Raw genomic sequence first — 15,381 nt, forward strand, 5'->3', positions numbered from 1 at the left:
GGCTGAGTCGAGTCTCTCAGCCATTCCAGACTCAACTATTTTTGAAAAGGTGAGAGCGCTCCTCCTGCCAACAAAGAATCTTCTAACTGAGCCCCAGGGGCACTCAGCAAAAAGTTTAGGTGTCAGGTTCCTGGTTCAATCGCCTTATTTAGAAAGAACAACGTTGTATTTACGAAACTTCTGGTTCCCTTTGTGAAATGGAGAAGTGCTGAGTCATCTTTCTGAGGTATTCCTGCAATGAGCTTCCTAGATTTCCCAAGACTGTTTCCATTTTTCTTAAATTAAGAAATTAGTACAATGAGTGGCCTAGTAAATGTCACAGGAGATTGGAAAGCACAGGTGTTGACAGCTAGGGCTGCTTCAGGTTCAGGAAGTTCTAACCAGGACGTGCCCTTTTTCTGTGCTGTGGACTCCATCCACAGACATAGGAAAGATGGCCCAGGCCCTGCCCTGGGAAACGTGGGACTGGCTACACAGTGTTCTTTCGTCCAACACTGTCTCCTGCAGTGGCTACTTTGAGTTTTAATTGGAACTTTTTGTTCCAGCTGCTCCCTGAACCAAGCCTCTGTGATCTTCATAAGGGAGCTACGTTTCCTATTTTTTCTGGCTTCCCGGTCCTGCATCTTGGCTTGGTTCCAGCCTTATTATTTGCAGTCTGTTTTAATAACCAAGCTCTCTGGTGAGGGTTCCATGACAACCCTTCCCCAGCCCGCCTACAGTAGGCAGTGCCACGGATAGGGTTGGGGTGGCTGGATGCATTCCTCATGCTGTCCTCTCAATTCTAACCTTTCACCTCAGAGGCCCGCTGGGCAACCATGGGTACAGGCTGGGCAAGGACTTCTCACAGCTCAGGGGTCATGGAAAAAACACAACAAAGAAAAAGCTGTTTGATCTTGGAGTCTGCCTTGCCTGGGCCGCCTTTGTGACTCTCTGCTCAGCGGGTACCTCAGTGCCCTCAAAGGCAGGGAGGCCACCATGGAAATCACTTTGGGGAGGAGGGGGCAGTAGAATGGAGTAGTTAACGGAGGCCTCCGAGCCTCACCGCTTGCCAGCCATGAAGCCTTGAGCACACCACTTAACTTTTCTGTGCCTCAGTTTGCTCACCTTTAAACTGGGGCTTTGGTAGTTACAACCTGCACGGTTGAAAGAAGCAATCCAAAAATGCAGGATCCATAAGCTCTCAATAATACAACCACTGATACTGGTTGTAGGGTAGTGGGGATAAGAGAAAGTCTTATCTGCTTTGCTTCAGAAAACAATCCCTATTAGTGCCCACCCTCATCCCTGGTCTGGGCATCGTCACCCAGTCCTTCTTTAATCCCCTGCTTTAACAGATTGCTGTGGCTTCTGTTCTAGGATGACTATGCAGCCAAATTCAACGCACACTGCTCAGGCTGGGTATGAGGCAGGCTGGAATGTTGCCTAGGAATCATTGCCAACATTGTACTGTGCAGGAAGAACTGAAATTCTCCAGGCAATGTGGACGGACCCAGGTGAAGGTTAGAGTTCACAGTTTACTTTGGGAGATCCTGAGAAACAGAGGATTTAAGAAAAGGGATGTACTCCCACAGGGCTCATCAGGAAGGGCTTCAGGAGGCAGTATCTACTTTCCTTAATGTGCCAGGATCGTCTCTCCCCGGCTTCTGAGCAACAACTTTTCAACAAAGCTTCTTTGACCTGAGCCTGTGGGCCTTCAGCAAGAGGTTTAGAAAAACTGCTCAGAAAACAGCTCAGAGCCAGAGAGCAGGGTTGGGTGCAAGGGTGCTTCTGGGTGCTGGGAGTCCTGGTTTCCAGTAAGATTCTGCAATCCAGGTCCCTTCCTTGTCTACAAAATAAGGTGATTAGGGAGGTGGTCAGAAGCTTATCAACTTCTCCTCCTGCTTGCAAAGTCTAGGACCCTTTACTCCCAGTCCCTGCCCGCACCTGTCAAGCCATACATCCGGGCACCTGGGGGAGAAGCCCCAACAGGACAGAGCTTACTCATGTATTGCTGTAACAGGGTGCGTTTGAAATTGCTTTCTGGACCTGGAAAAAGACCAGAGTGCCAAGAAGGGACCGGCCTAGGAGCGTTTCCTGTTTCTCTTAGAGCTGACAGGCCGGCGGTCAGTATCCTGGGTGCAGTCCCTGCCAAAAGGGACCGCGTTCCCGGGAGCGCGGGGCGCGGCCTCCCCCCTGCCGGTCTCAGGCTGAGGCGGGAGCTGGGCGGCGGCGCCCCGCCCTCGTGTTTGCAGAGCCGGTGGGAGAGCGGTTGTTCTCACCCTGTACGCTCCTGGAGGTCACGTGCGCCCGGAGGCCCGCAGCACAGGCCCTGACCGAGCAGAGGTCTCAGCCCGACCCGTGGATGGCCCGACCGCCCCGTGCCTACCGAGGCTCTACACCCTGGAGGTCTGCGCTCGGGCACATCCATCTCTCAGTTTCCTGCCGGACCTCCCCCAGGAAATAACCCGACTTACCAGTCGCCAGGCCCATCAGTTCCATTAAACCCAAAGAGCTGGGATCTCCCGGGCTCCGGGCCCCTCAGGACGGAGGGTGGAGTCGGTGGAGGTCACTTTGACTTGATACAGTGGGCGGATGGGCTGGATGAGAGGAGAGGGTCGGGAGGATAACTGTTGTGCACATCAAAGATGTAACAGGCCGCAACCAGCCCTCGCCTGCAGGGTGGGTAATTGGAGAGCTTAATAAAGGGGCTGTTTAGAGGTGGCTCAGATGGTAAAGAATCTGCTTGCAATGCAGGACACCTGAGTTCGATCCCTGGGTTGGGAAGATACCCTGCAGAAGGAAATAGCAACCCATTCCAGTATTCTTGCCTGGAGAATTCCCATGGATCGAGGAGCCTGGCAGGCTACAGTCCATGGGGTTGCAAAGAGTCAGACACGACTGAGCGACTAACACTTAGAAAGATGAGGATCATGGCTCAGGCCTCACAGCAGCTTCTGTGTTCCCTGAGGCCTGGCCTGGCAGGACTCCAGGCAGCCTGGTGGGACCTGAGCCCAGAGAGCCTGCAGTGGGGTAAGGGAGTAGGCCAGCCTCACTCTCTCCTGCTGCGCATCTGCGCTGTGTGCCCCCAGGCTGAGCCCAGCCTGGTCCTCTGCGGAGAAGGGCGTCCTGGTGAGAGGAGCCCCAGGGACAAACATCCAGCACTGCGGTGTAGAGCCAACTGCAACAGACAGCTGCGTCCAGATGCAGGCAGTTGCCCTAACAGCACAGAGAACTATATAGTCAATATCTTGGAATAACCTATAACAGAAAGCACTTTCGAAAACAATATATGTGTATATGTATAACGGACTCACCGTGCGGTCCACCTGAAACACTGTAAGTCAACTCTACTTCAATAATACATATATTAAAGTAATTAATTTAAAAAATAAGTTACCCTAAAACACCGGGGCTCATGCTGGGTTGGGTTTGTGTTCTCCAGCCATTCACTGAGGCCACAGTCCTGAGGGCAGTGCTATCTGCAGCTGGTGCATGCCAGGTCTTCTGGCCAGAAAAGCCCTAGATCACGTGGACTTTTCCGGGTCAGGCTTGTGCAGAGTCCGAGCTGATGGAAAGCACCTATGACTGCAAATAGCCGAAAAATGAAAACCCCTGTACTTCTTATCCCAACAACATAAAATACTAAAAGGAATTTTGCTTTTACAATTCCAGTAAACCACCCTTCATTGTACCTGCCAAGCAAGAGTGCACCTTCGTAAGCAGACAGATGACAAAACGGGTTAGGGACACTTGTTTTCATGTTCAGGGCACAGATGTAGGGACCAGTCTCATTTTCTTCCCACAGGAGTCAATAGTTCAAAAAGAGTTGAGGGAAAGCAACATTTATTGGCTACTTCCTAGCTGTGTAACCTCGGACATGTTTCTTAACCTCTCTATGCCTCCGTCCTTTTATCTGTAAAAGAAAATCAGATTTGCCTTCTAGGGTTTTATGAGGATTCAATAAGTCCCTCTCTGGAAAGCATGTGAAGTGTGTCCAGGACATTGTAACATGGTCAGTTACCTCACTATCAGCTGTGACCATGTGTTGGCCCAGAGGTGGTGCACAGTTTCCCACCCCAGGAGACCACAGCTTATAGGCTGTCTCAACACCCAGAGCAGACCAGCCATTCAGCGGAGCCATGGGTCTCCTGGCTTGTGTTCCCTGGGAAGAGATGTCCCCAGAAACTCTCTCTTGAGCCCTGCCTCCTCTAGCCTGTGTGCCAGGCATCTGCTTCTGTGTATACCTGGTGGTAAAAGGTGGCTCTGAGTTGGGATTCAGAAGACAGAGCAACAGCTGAGTGACCTTAGTCTCTGGTCCTCAGGGTTCCTATCTGTAAATTAGAGGTAATAATTATCCTTCCCACATTCTCACAGGCAGGCTGGTTATAAAGATCACATGTGGAATAATTACCTTTTCCCAGATGTAACCATCATGCCTCCAATTCCAAATTGCATTCTTGATTTAAAAATTAATTTATTTGGCTGCACTGGGTCTTAGTTTTGGCATGCAGTATCTTTTGTTTTGGCATGCAGGCTCTTAGTTGCAACATGTGGGATCTAGTTCCCTGACCAAGGATCAAATCTGGACCCCCTGCATTAGGAGTATTTGAGTCTTAGACCACCAGGAAAGTCCCCAAACTGCATTCTAATGCTCAAGTGGAGATAAAAATGGATTAAAACTGGGGATAAAATGGATTAAAATAAACCAACCTCGATGGGTGTGAAAGGGCCTTAGAGTTGCTCCTTTGCCACGTGGAGTTGTGGGCTATTCCCACTGCCAGGCTGCTGCAGGGAGGGGCCACTAGTCCAAGAGAAACCCTTGCTGGGGATGGGGGTGAAGGGAGGTGTCATGTCTCAGCTGGTTCCCAGGTTCCAGGAGGAAGCAGGGATTCTACCCCATCCAGCCCAGCGTTGGTCTGGGGGTGGGGTAAGAAGGAGGGTCCCCGGAAGAAGTGACGCTGGCACTGGGGCCCCATAGAGCTCAAAGGGAGTGGGTGAGGTGAGTGGATGTGAAGCAACCAGTTTCTTTTACAAGCAAAGTTTCTAGTTGCAGCTGCATGTAGGGGAAAGTGCCAGGGGAGGAAAGGGGCCCTGTGAACAGAGCACCCTTCAGTGGGGGAGATAAAAATAGAATAGAGCTCTCCTCACCCCCACCCCTGCTGAGGAATGTACATGAAAAGCCACCCTCAAAGCAACTACACAAATGACCAAGTGACTTGATGAAATGAGATACCCTGCGTGGCAGGTGCACAATGAACCTGCGTCCCCTACACACCCCCTTTACACACGTCAGTGCATCTACACGACTGCTTTCGGCCTCCCCACCAGACTTTCTGCAAATGCCAGGCACCCACTGTGTGCTGGGCACTGCGCAAGTTTCAAGGGACCAGGCACAAGAGCTAGTCTCGGCCTCTGGGAACCCCAAGGCTGCTGGTTAAGACCGCCCTGAGCCCAGGAGGATGAGATGGTTGGATGGCATCACCGACTCAATGGACATGAGTTTGAGTAAACTCCAGGAGTTGGTGATGGACAGGGAGGCCTGCTGTGCTGCAGTCCACGGGGTCGCAAAGAGTCGGACACGACTGAGCGACTGAACTGAACTGAGCCCAGGAGAGAACTGGAACCCTGACCAGGGCCCTGGAGACAGGCTGCAGACCCGGGGGTGCTGGTGGATGGGCCTTCAGGCTGAAGGAAGAACGGACACACCACAAGGGGCAGGGAGCTTCAAAGTGGCGGTGGAGAGCAGGTTGGGGGAAGGGGGGTCCTGGGCAATGTTTCTTGGTACACATCTACTTGATCTATTCCTTTGATCCCTCCTGGAGAGGCTGCCCACCCTGCAGGTATCCCCAGAACTGGCACTTGGTAACCCCAGCATGGGGCCCCTGTCATGGACTGGGGGCGGGGTGGGGGCAGCGCAGCCCTTGCCCCCGGTGACAGCAGAGGTGGGCTGGAAGAGTCCATAAGACAGTCCTGCCCTCTGGGTTCCAGGGGAGCATCCTAACCCCTCAGAGTCCTCATGGGCTGAAGGTTCTCCCAGAGGTGGCTCCCAGAACTAACTCCAGACACAGGGCCTGGTGCCGCCCATCACTTCTTTCCTCCTGCTCTCTGGCCACCCTTCTCCAGCTTTTGGGGGCAGGGAGCCCGTTCCCCCCACTCCAGAGTTCTCTGCAGGATGGCCCTGGGGGGTCAGATGGGAGTGGACAAGAGGAGGATGGGAAGAACCCTCCTCGGTGGTCCACCCCTTGCCGAGTGTCTCAAGCAAGGCCACCCCTTCACACTGCCCAGAAGAATCAACTCCTCCGTGATGACTGAAGCTTCTGTCTCCTCCTCTAACCACATATTTGCATGAAGAGTTGGGAGCCTGGATACAGGGGAGGGACAGCTCTGAAAGCTGAGCCCTGGAGGCTGGGGCCAATCTGAAATTTGCCTCAGAGCAGACTGAGAAGAAGGGCCATGTATTAGCCCCCGACACTGTGCTGGGCCCTTGGCATACAGTATCTAATCCTCACCACAGCTTATGGTAGGCACTCTAGACCCACTTGACAGATGAGAAAACTGAGATACAGCAAGTTTAATTTAGTCATCCAGAGTGACACAACCACCTGAGGGGAGTGGCCTCTGGTCCTATTGGCACGGTCCTTTCTGACTGAGGGGCCCTTGGCAAGCTCCCAGGGCTTGTGGGTGAACTACTGAGGCTGGACTGGGATCTGCCACCCCAGGAACTGCGTGTGGAAGGCTGACTTGGGGAGCGTGGAAGCTCTGTCACAGATGGGTTGGGGCTATGGGTGCCCCACCCGCCAGTGGGGCGCGATGGAAGGGGTTTGCACAGGCCATCTCACTCCCGTGGTCACCAGGATGAACCTGAAGTTAGTGGGGGTCCCCAAGCCTGAGCTTTCAGCGTGGGTGAAGGCTGCTTCCCATTGATGCACTTGGAAAAGCCCCTGTCTCTACCATGGCCACAGAGTGCTGCGTAATTTCCTCTGTGGGTCAGTCTGCCACCAAGAGCTATGACAGGGCCATGAGTCAGGCTCAGCTTGTCACTGACAAGCCACCAGCTGCCTGGCTTCCAGCCGACTCAGTGGATATAAGTGGCTGCCCTGCCTTCTCCCACCTCTGCCCCATCCTGCAAGGATGGTCAGGTAGACATCCCCTGGGGTCACACCAGACCCAGGGCACGTCAAGAGCTGGAAGCAGTTCTGGGCTGTGGCTGGCATGACTGGGACTGAGGCAGACCATCACCAGGTCAGTCATGAACTTTCAGGGTCAGGAATCGAGGTGCCCTCAGCCAGCTGTTTGAACTGATTGCCCCTCTCAACTCCCTCATAAGAACATTCTTCACCTTCCCCTCAAGTTCAGAAGTCCCACAGAGGAATTTGGGCTTCTCAAGTGGCACTAGTGGTAAAGAATCTGTCTGCCAATGCAGGAGACATAAGAGATGTGGATTCAATCCCTGAGTCAGGAAGATCCCCTGGAGGAGGGCATGGCCACCCACTCCAATATTCTCGCCTGGAGAATTCCATGGACAGAGGAGCCTGGTGGGCTACAGTCCATACGGTCGCAAAGAGTCGGACATGACTGAAGCGACTTGGCACACATAGAGGCATTTACTCCTCTCAGAAAAAGGCACTTAACCTAGATAGGTTAAAAAAAAAAAAATTAGTGGTTACTTCAGTTGCCTTCAAGGAATTCACCATGTACGGAGAAGGCCTTGAAACTCAACAACTAGCTTTTAGAAAACCAGAAATCTTTGGATCCCTTGTTCTGTGTTGACAGTGGGTCCCCTTTTGGGGTGGGGAGGCACAGGCTGGGGTGCCAATCATACTTCTGGGCAATTTGACGCCACGTGCTCTGTGTCACCAAGACTGTGATTCAGCCGCACGCCTGCCAAGGCTCGTTCGTATTCACAGAGGGGTGAAACTGCTCTGCAGGCACTTTTCAAAGCAAGGGCTCTCCAACTCTTGGAGGAAAAACCAGGATACACCAGAGATGGGCCTTTCCAGCTGCCCGGGGAGGGGCTGTCAGAGCCAAGACCGGGTGGTGTTAAGCTCTGTGTCTGTTAGATGACTAAAGGAATAACAGAAAAACCATGAAGCAAAGCTGGTATAAACCCTAAAGCCCAAACTTTCCTATGTAGGTGCTCCCTGCTCTCTTGCTTCTGAGCACAAAGGAATGATGCTTGTGGGGTCCTCATGAGGAAGCTGGCCCTCCGCAGAGGTTGGCTGGGGACAAAGAGGCCCAGGCACCCCAGGGGCTTGCCCTCCCTCAGCCCCTCAGCACAAGGTAGGGGGTGGCCTGGCACCTTTTGAGGGAATGAGATCACTCTGTATCTGGGCTATTGATGGCATTATCAAATCTGTGTTGGCTGAGACCCTCAAAGATTTTTTTTTTCTTTTTTTCTTTTCACTGTTCTCCATACAAAGAACAAAAGTCAGCCTGCTGACAGGTGCTAAGGGTGCAGGATAGATGAGCACAGTCCAGCTGCCCTGACAGAGCAAGCAGGCAGCTCCCCATACTGCGGGCTCCACAGCGCTGTGGCATCCTCTCTACCTTCAGCTGAGTCTGTGGGTTGGACAGCAGCTGCCAACACAGTTCTCTGCCCCTGCAGAGAGAGGGCACAGGCATCTTGGCTTGGGATAGTTTTTTTTTTCTCTTTTTCCCTTCCCTTTTCTTTTTTTTTTTTGCCTTCTCTTTACTTAATCTATGTGTCAACATGGCTGGTGTAGACCAGAAGCCAGAGAGGGTGTGGCTCTGAACAGAGGGCTCAGCAGGGAGGCCTGGGTGAGGAGTGGCTCCCAGACCAACCCACAAGTCAGGCAGATCCTGCTTGTCTCCCTGACACTTGGTTCCCCAGGATCCAGCTGGGAGATACCTATAGGGCAGGAGGGAACAGAAGCAGGGGGAGACACCAACGTCAGCAGTGTATGAGCCTGATTACGTTCATGGCTAAAACACCAGAGTCTGTTGGATCAGAAATATAGAATGTGTTGGAGCCCAGCTGGATAATTCAAGTTTGCTCCTGTGCTGGTGACCAGGGCGTCCCCATGGTGGGATTTTTTTACTTGCTGGGACCTTCCACAGAAGTGTGTTTTGACCATTCTCTGAACCATAAACAAAAACTCTCATGGTAAACAGCTTTCAAAGACAGTTATCTCTAAAAGGAAATTGGGACTTTATTTTCCCACAAGAAGTTCAAGGAATTGTGATTACTCAGAACTCCCTCTCGACATTCTTGTGAATATTTGAGAAATTCCCAGCGCCTCCTGTTGCCCCAAGAGCGGGAAGTCAGGGACGCACGACTCGCACACAGCCACGCAAGTGTTTTTGGGCTCACAGCAACTGCATAAATCATTGCATAACTGCAGTTGTGTGTGTGTTTACTTTGATAATGAGATGAAATGCAAATAAAGAAGTAATGACTTCGGGTAAAATTATGCCTAGAAAATGACTTTCTATTCTCTATCTCTCCTTTCCCCTTAAAAGTCCTCCTCTCAAGATCTCTTCTCCAGGAACTTAGCTCCCAGAGAGGTTTTCCAGGATTGCTAAGGGACATGTGACAATCTCTGTCATTAACTCCATGAGACCTCTACTTGGGGGCTCAAAGTTTCCCTCAGGCCCAGAGATGGATGCAGGGACTCTCCAGGCTAGAAGAGCCTCTGGCCAGCAGCCAACTTCCAATGCAAAGTGCAACTCCAGTCACGAAAAAGACCTGGGAAGTCTTGCCAAGTGCTGAAGACTCTGCCAGAAAGAAGGGCCTGCATAAGCCTGCCCCCATCTCCTCATGGAGAGAGCCAGCTCAACTTGTTCACCTACAACTATGGAGGATGAGCATGTGGGGGCTGGATGTGTCCAGGGGAGTTAGGCTGCTGTTAGGCAGTAAGGCAGGGGAGTTAGGCAGTAAGGGGGCTTCCAGGAGCCTAAAGAGGGTATCTGCTCACATGTTGGATGCAGCAAGCAGGAGGGAACAGCCCCTGGACAGCAGAGAATTCCAAAAAAAAAAAAAAAAGGCCTTCCAGGACTTTCTGCCTAGGTGAGCACTGTAGGCAGCTAGGCATATGCCTCAATTTCTTAAAAATGGTATGTTTTTAAAAAGAAATATAGATGGAAGGAAGGAAAGAAGGGAGAGAAGGAGGGGAATGAGGAAGGAGTGACAAGAAGGAAGGGGGAAGGGATGGAAGAAGGAAAGAAAAGCAGACAGATAAAAGTTCTTGATCTGTGCAGTTTGATATGGTAGCTTCTGCTCACATGTGGCGGTTGAGCACTTGACACAGGGCTGATCCAAACTGAGATATGCTGTAAGCTGGATTTCAAAGACTTAGTATGGAAAAAGAATGCTAAAAAAAAATTTTTTTTGATCAAGTACATACTGAAATGATATTTTGGAGATTTTAGATTAAGCAAAATATATTAATTATTTTAATAATATATTATTAAAATTAATGTCACTTATTTTCCACTCTTTTTAACGTGCCTCCTAGAACCTTTACATCCGAGGCCTGCACTCCGGGTATACTTGCAGAGGGGCGGGAAACATCCGGTGCGCAGCTCAGCTGCGGAAAGGAGGCGGGGCCACAGTCCCACCGCTAGTTCCCACCAAACTGTTCAGGTCTTTAGCCCCGCCCCTTTCCCCAGACCGAAAGTAACTGGCCCGGGCTTGTGGTGCCTTGATTCCGACATTCTCCACTTGAGATCCGAGCATCTCCCTGGAAAATCCTTTCTGTTTTAAGCAGCTAGTGTCTGACCTGCTTGGCCTTTTAAAATCCTCAGCTTCATCTGAAGGCGCGCAGGGGCTTTCTTGAACTCTTGTTTGAGAAAGCCGGTAGGTGGCTGTGTGATAGTAACGGAAACTTTGAATAGGATGTGTGAGTCGTGGGAGGGTTTGGTGAGGCCTCAGTGGGGCTGAGGCACTGGCAGACACTGTTCAAGTTTCAATCCAGGTTCAGCAGTAAATATTCAGGAGAGTTTTTAAAGTGGTACTGGAGAGCATCATAGCAACATTAAGGAAACATTTCTTCCGGAAGTATACCAGTTGAGCGCCCTGTCTCTGCCTGAGAGTTCTTTGGGTGAGGAATTCAGCAAGCTGTGTTGGACCCTGGAGGCGGGAGGAAAGGCTGGGTGTGTGATGCAAATAGAAAGGATCCAGGTGCCAACAGTCCAACTGCTCAGCTTCCCAGACCTCCAGCCCATGTGTGTACCTCGGTCATAATTACAGTAGTACAGTTACACGTTTTGCGTTATACTTCTTTCTCGAAAGTGCTCATAAGCATTTTCCATGCTACTTCTCATATTATACACTTAGTACTCAAGTAAAATTCCACCAAGTGACTATAGCTTTGTAAACTTCAGTGGAACATTTACATAGTTCAAGCTTTGTTCATTTGAATAAAATAGCAGCAAAATGCAACTTGCTTTCCCTGCTGTCTTTTCTCTGGGATTTATTTTCCTCGTGATTAATTCTCAGGAAAGAAAGAAACTACCATGTTCAAGAGTATGAATGTTTTTCTACTTCTTCACAGATATTGCAAAGGTGCTGTCCAAAAGGCCTGTATGAACTTATATTGCTCACCGTGATGATGTCTGTGCTGAAGTTTCTTGCAGCTTTGCCAGGATTGAAGTGTTACAGCATATATATTTATATTTTTTACAGATTTTAAATTTGTAAATGTATATATAAATGTATATATATATGTATATATATTTGCAAATTTAAATGCTGTAAAAATGGAAACAGATTTTTGAAGCTCTTATAAGCAAAATATTTATAGACAAAACACAAAAAATATTATATATGTGTGTGTGTGTGCATATATATATGTATTTCCTGCCTGAAAATGCCAAGATACTGTCTTGAGCATCTCTGGACTTTACATGCATTTCTATTTTTAAGTTGTTCTGCACAGGTGCTTCCCTGGTGGCTCAGTGGTAAAGAATCTCCTGCCGATGCAACAGACATGGGTTTGATCCCTAATCCAGGAAGATCTCACAGGCGGAGCAACTAAGCCCGTGCCCCACAACTAAGCCTGTGCTCTCGAGCCTGAGCCACAACCACTGAGCCCCCATGCTGCAGCTCCTAAAGCCTAGAGCCCCACTGAGCTCATGCACCCTAGAGCCTGTGCTCCACAACAAAAGAAGCCGCCGCGATGAGAAGCCTGTGCACCGCTACTAGAGAGTCGTCCCTGCTGGATGCAACTAGAGAAAAGCCCACACAGCAACAAAGACTCAGCACAGCCAAAAATAAAATTATTCATAAAAATTGTTCTGCACGGAAGATGTGTCCCTTATCCATTTATGAATATATTCAATCATTTATTTATATCAATGTGGACTTGTTTTAGGCTTTGGGGTATAGTCAATACTACTTTATTTATTGTACTGCTCAACATTTTCTGCTTGGCCATTGGGAACTCTTTGAGTTGACTCCTGTGCCCCTTTGCCATTTCTCTATCCATGTGTTTGTTTTGTGAGCACTTCCTTTCTCTCTGGCACTACAGGATGTGTCAGTTTCATCTTGTATATTTCCCACCTCAGTCCTGGAAGGGAGCCCTGGTTTCTGTTTGGGGAGAATGATTCTAGAAACCAAGATTCAGGTACTTGGTGTTGCTCATTGCTACTAGAGTGTCGTTTCCCAGGTAACACAGCAAAGATAAAAATGTGTTTACTAGTCTGTAGATAGACATCCATAAGTATTTCTATATGTAACCATCTGTGTCTATATTAAGATAAACATGAATTCTTACTTTGCCTTACTCTACTCCAGTACCACATGGATCATTCTAGTCTTGCTTATCTTTCCACTCTGATTCTGATACAGACCTCATCCCAGGGATGGCTGATCACCCCTTTTGAAGAATTTCTCTTCTAGAAGCATGTTGTCTGTGAAGGGGGGAAGAAAAGTAATGCTTGAGGGGGAAATATCGTCAATTGGCAAAAAGTTTTAAATGTCCTTAGAGTTATCAGTTGAATCTGTTGCTGATGGAAACACAGCAGTGTGCATAAGTCTCCAAAGCACAAGATCTACACAGGTGATTTCGGGTCCAAGGCCTGGCTGACTTTGCTCCAAGCATCTCCCTGTTAGCACAGAGTACTAGTGGCTCCTAACCAGAACCCACAGGAGGATCCCAAACACAACTGTACATCTTCCAAAGTCACTGCTTCTCAGTGTCCCCCTTGAAGCAGTCGTGTCTCAGACCAGAGGGGCTCCCCCACCTTAGCTCACTGACATTGGTCACCTCAAACTGCAGCTAACCAGCATGATGTCCCACAGAAAGACTGTCCACTTCAGTCAACAGTGCTCAGGGAGCACCTTCTGTGACTTCTTGGCCCTGCTTCTCACCCTCCAGGAGTTGTGACGCTCCCTTTGACACAGACATACGCAGCAAGTTTCTCCCTCCCTTCTCAAGCCTTCATGGAATACGTTTGGCCATATTGGTGTGGGATTCTCCATCCAAGCAGGCACAGACTCCTTGTGAAACAAAGTTTATGTTTAATTACACAAGTAGTGATAATCGGAACATTTTCCATGGGTTGGCTCTGTTCACAGCATTTTGCTTCTATGAGTTTAATCCTCATAACAAGCCATTATTAGCCCTATCTTTTTAGAAAAAAAAAAAAAGTAAGGCTCATTGAGATTTAGTTTTGTGCCTCTTACACAGCTAATAACTAATAAAACCAGGATCTACACTAACCATGGCCATACCTACTGCAGCTAGCAATACACTGATGCAGGCTCATTGTCTAAAAATAAGTAAATAAAAATCCCCAAGCACACAAATGTACAGTCTCTCTTTGTCACACCCTTCCAATTCTTCTCCTCCTCTTCCAATTCTTTTCCTCAGAGGTAACATTCTTCTAGAACTGCTTCTTTTCTTTTTGTCCATTTGGCTTGTGGTTTCTTAGTTCCCCAACTAAGGATGGAACCCGTGGCTCCTGCAGAGAAAGCATGGAGTTTTAACCAATGGACCACCAGGGAATCCCCTAGACCTGTTTCTGTATGTGATATAGTCTTAGAATTTGGGAGGGTCTTTAAATATATGTATTACACTATATGTGCCATGCTTTTGACTTGTTAGTTTCATTTGTCAGGATGCCTTAGAGGTCATGTCCTGCCAATATATGTAAATCCGCCTCAGACCTTCAAGCATTTTAAGGATTCCATGGTGTGAATGTCCCATAAATTATTTATCCGGTCTCTGATTAATAGCCATTTGGGTTGTTTCTAATATTTTGCTTGAAAAACCGCAGTGTGCTGAACATTCTTGAATATGCCTTTGTCAGAATGGCAGAGGGCAGATTCCGAGGAGTGGAATTTCTAGCTCAGGGTGAACTGTTAGTCACTCACTCATTGTGACCCCATGGACTATAGCCTCCCAGGCTCCTCTGTGCATGGAATTCTCCAGGCAAGAAAACTGGAGTGGGTTGTCATTCCCTTCTCCAAGGGATCTTTCTGACCTAAGGATCGAACTTGGGTCTCCTACATTGGCAGGCAGATTCTTTACAGTCTGAGCTACCAGGGAAGCCAACTTCAAGTAGTGTAGTAATTAATACCAAGCTCAGGGTGAATCCACATTTAACTTGTTGCTACTGCCTAACTGTTCCCCAAAATGATTGGGGTGATTTGTCACCCCTCTCAATGGTGTTTGAGATCACCTGTCTTTCCACATTCCCACCAACACTGAATAGCAGCGATCCTGAACATTGTTTACTAATCTGATGGGTAGAAAGTGAGATCTTCCTGTTTGAATTGGAATTAACTCTGCTTGAATTCATGTTTCTAGTTCCATCATTGCTCATCTATTACTAGGCTTTGGATTTCTTCTCTTATCCTGTGCAAGCATTTGCACCCTCCCCAGTAATAATCTAAAATGACTCTTTAAAACTCTGCTGATCTCACCTTTGAGCTTAGGTACATTCTGCTAAGCATGCTTATCAGTTCTCCCCAGCCCTTCCGGGAGCCCCTTCGGGGCTCCTTTCTCAAGGATAAACTGCTCTGGAACACGTCAGCAAAGCTTGCCTTTGGAAGGCTGTGGACTTTTGTCACACTTGTGACTCAGCCCCTGTCCCTGCAGTCTGCGGCCATCCACGTGGAAAACGCTAATTCCCTACGCAAGAACCCGCCGCCCACTCGGCCCTCGGCCAACAGAAATACTTGCTCGGCCTTCCTCCCTCTGCTCCTTTGCTCCTGCCTGCCCCTTTACCTCAAAATGCTGGTATAAAGAGAAGACACCCACAGATGCTGAACCATTCCAACACTACAAAATTATCCCATGAGAACACATGGATATTTGCTTAACCTCTGCAACCTCTTTAGAAATGTTTATGCATAAGCATGCATATATTTACACAATCTTTTTTTAATGCAAATGGAAGGAAACTATAGATTGTATTCTGTACCTGGCTTTTTAAAAA

The 15,381-nt window shown here is 48.9% G+C and overlaps 1 long non-coding RNA gene across 1 annotated transcript; it reads left to right on the forward strand.

The window, feature by feature from the left end:
* The first annotated feature begins 6,989 nt into the window (after positions 1-6,989).
* Positions 6,990-12,239, forward strand: LOC129550518 (uncharacterized). The gene is made up of 2 exons (XR_008684846.2): positions 6,990-7,221; positions 11,864-12,239. It is a non-coding gene; the product is annotated as an uncharacterized LOC129550518 (long non-coding RNA).
* Positions 12,240-15,381: the final 3,142 nt, after the last annotated feature.

This window comes from Moschus berezovskii, chromosome 21 (assembly GCF_049115385.1).
Source record: "Moschus berezovskii isolate FMDL1 chromosome 21, NW_MosBer_1.0, whole genome shotgun sequence".
NCBI lineage: Eukaryota > Metazoa > Chordata > Mammalia > Artiodactyla > Moschidae > Moschus > Moschus berezovskii.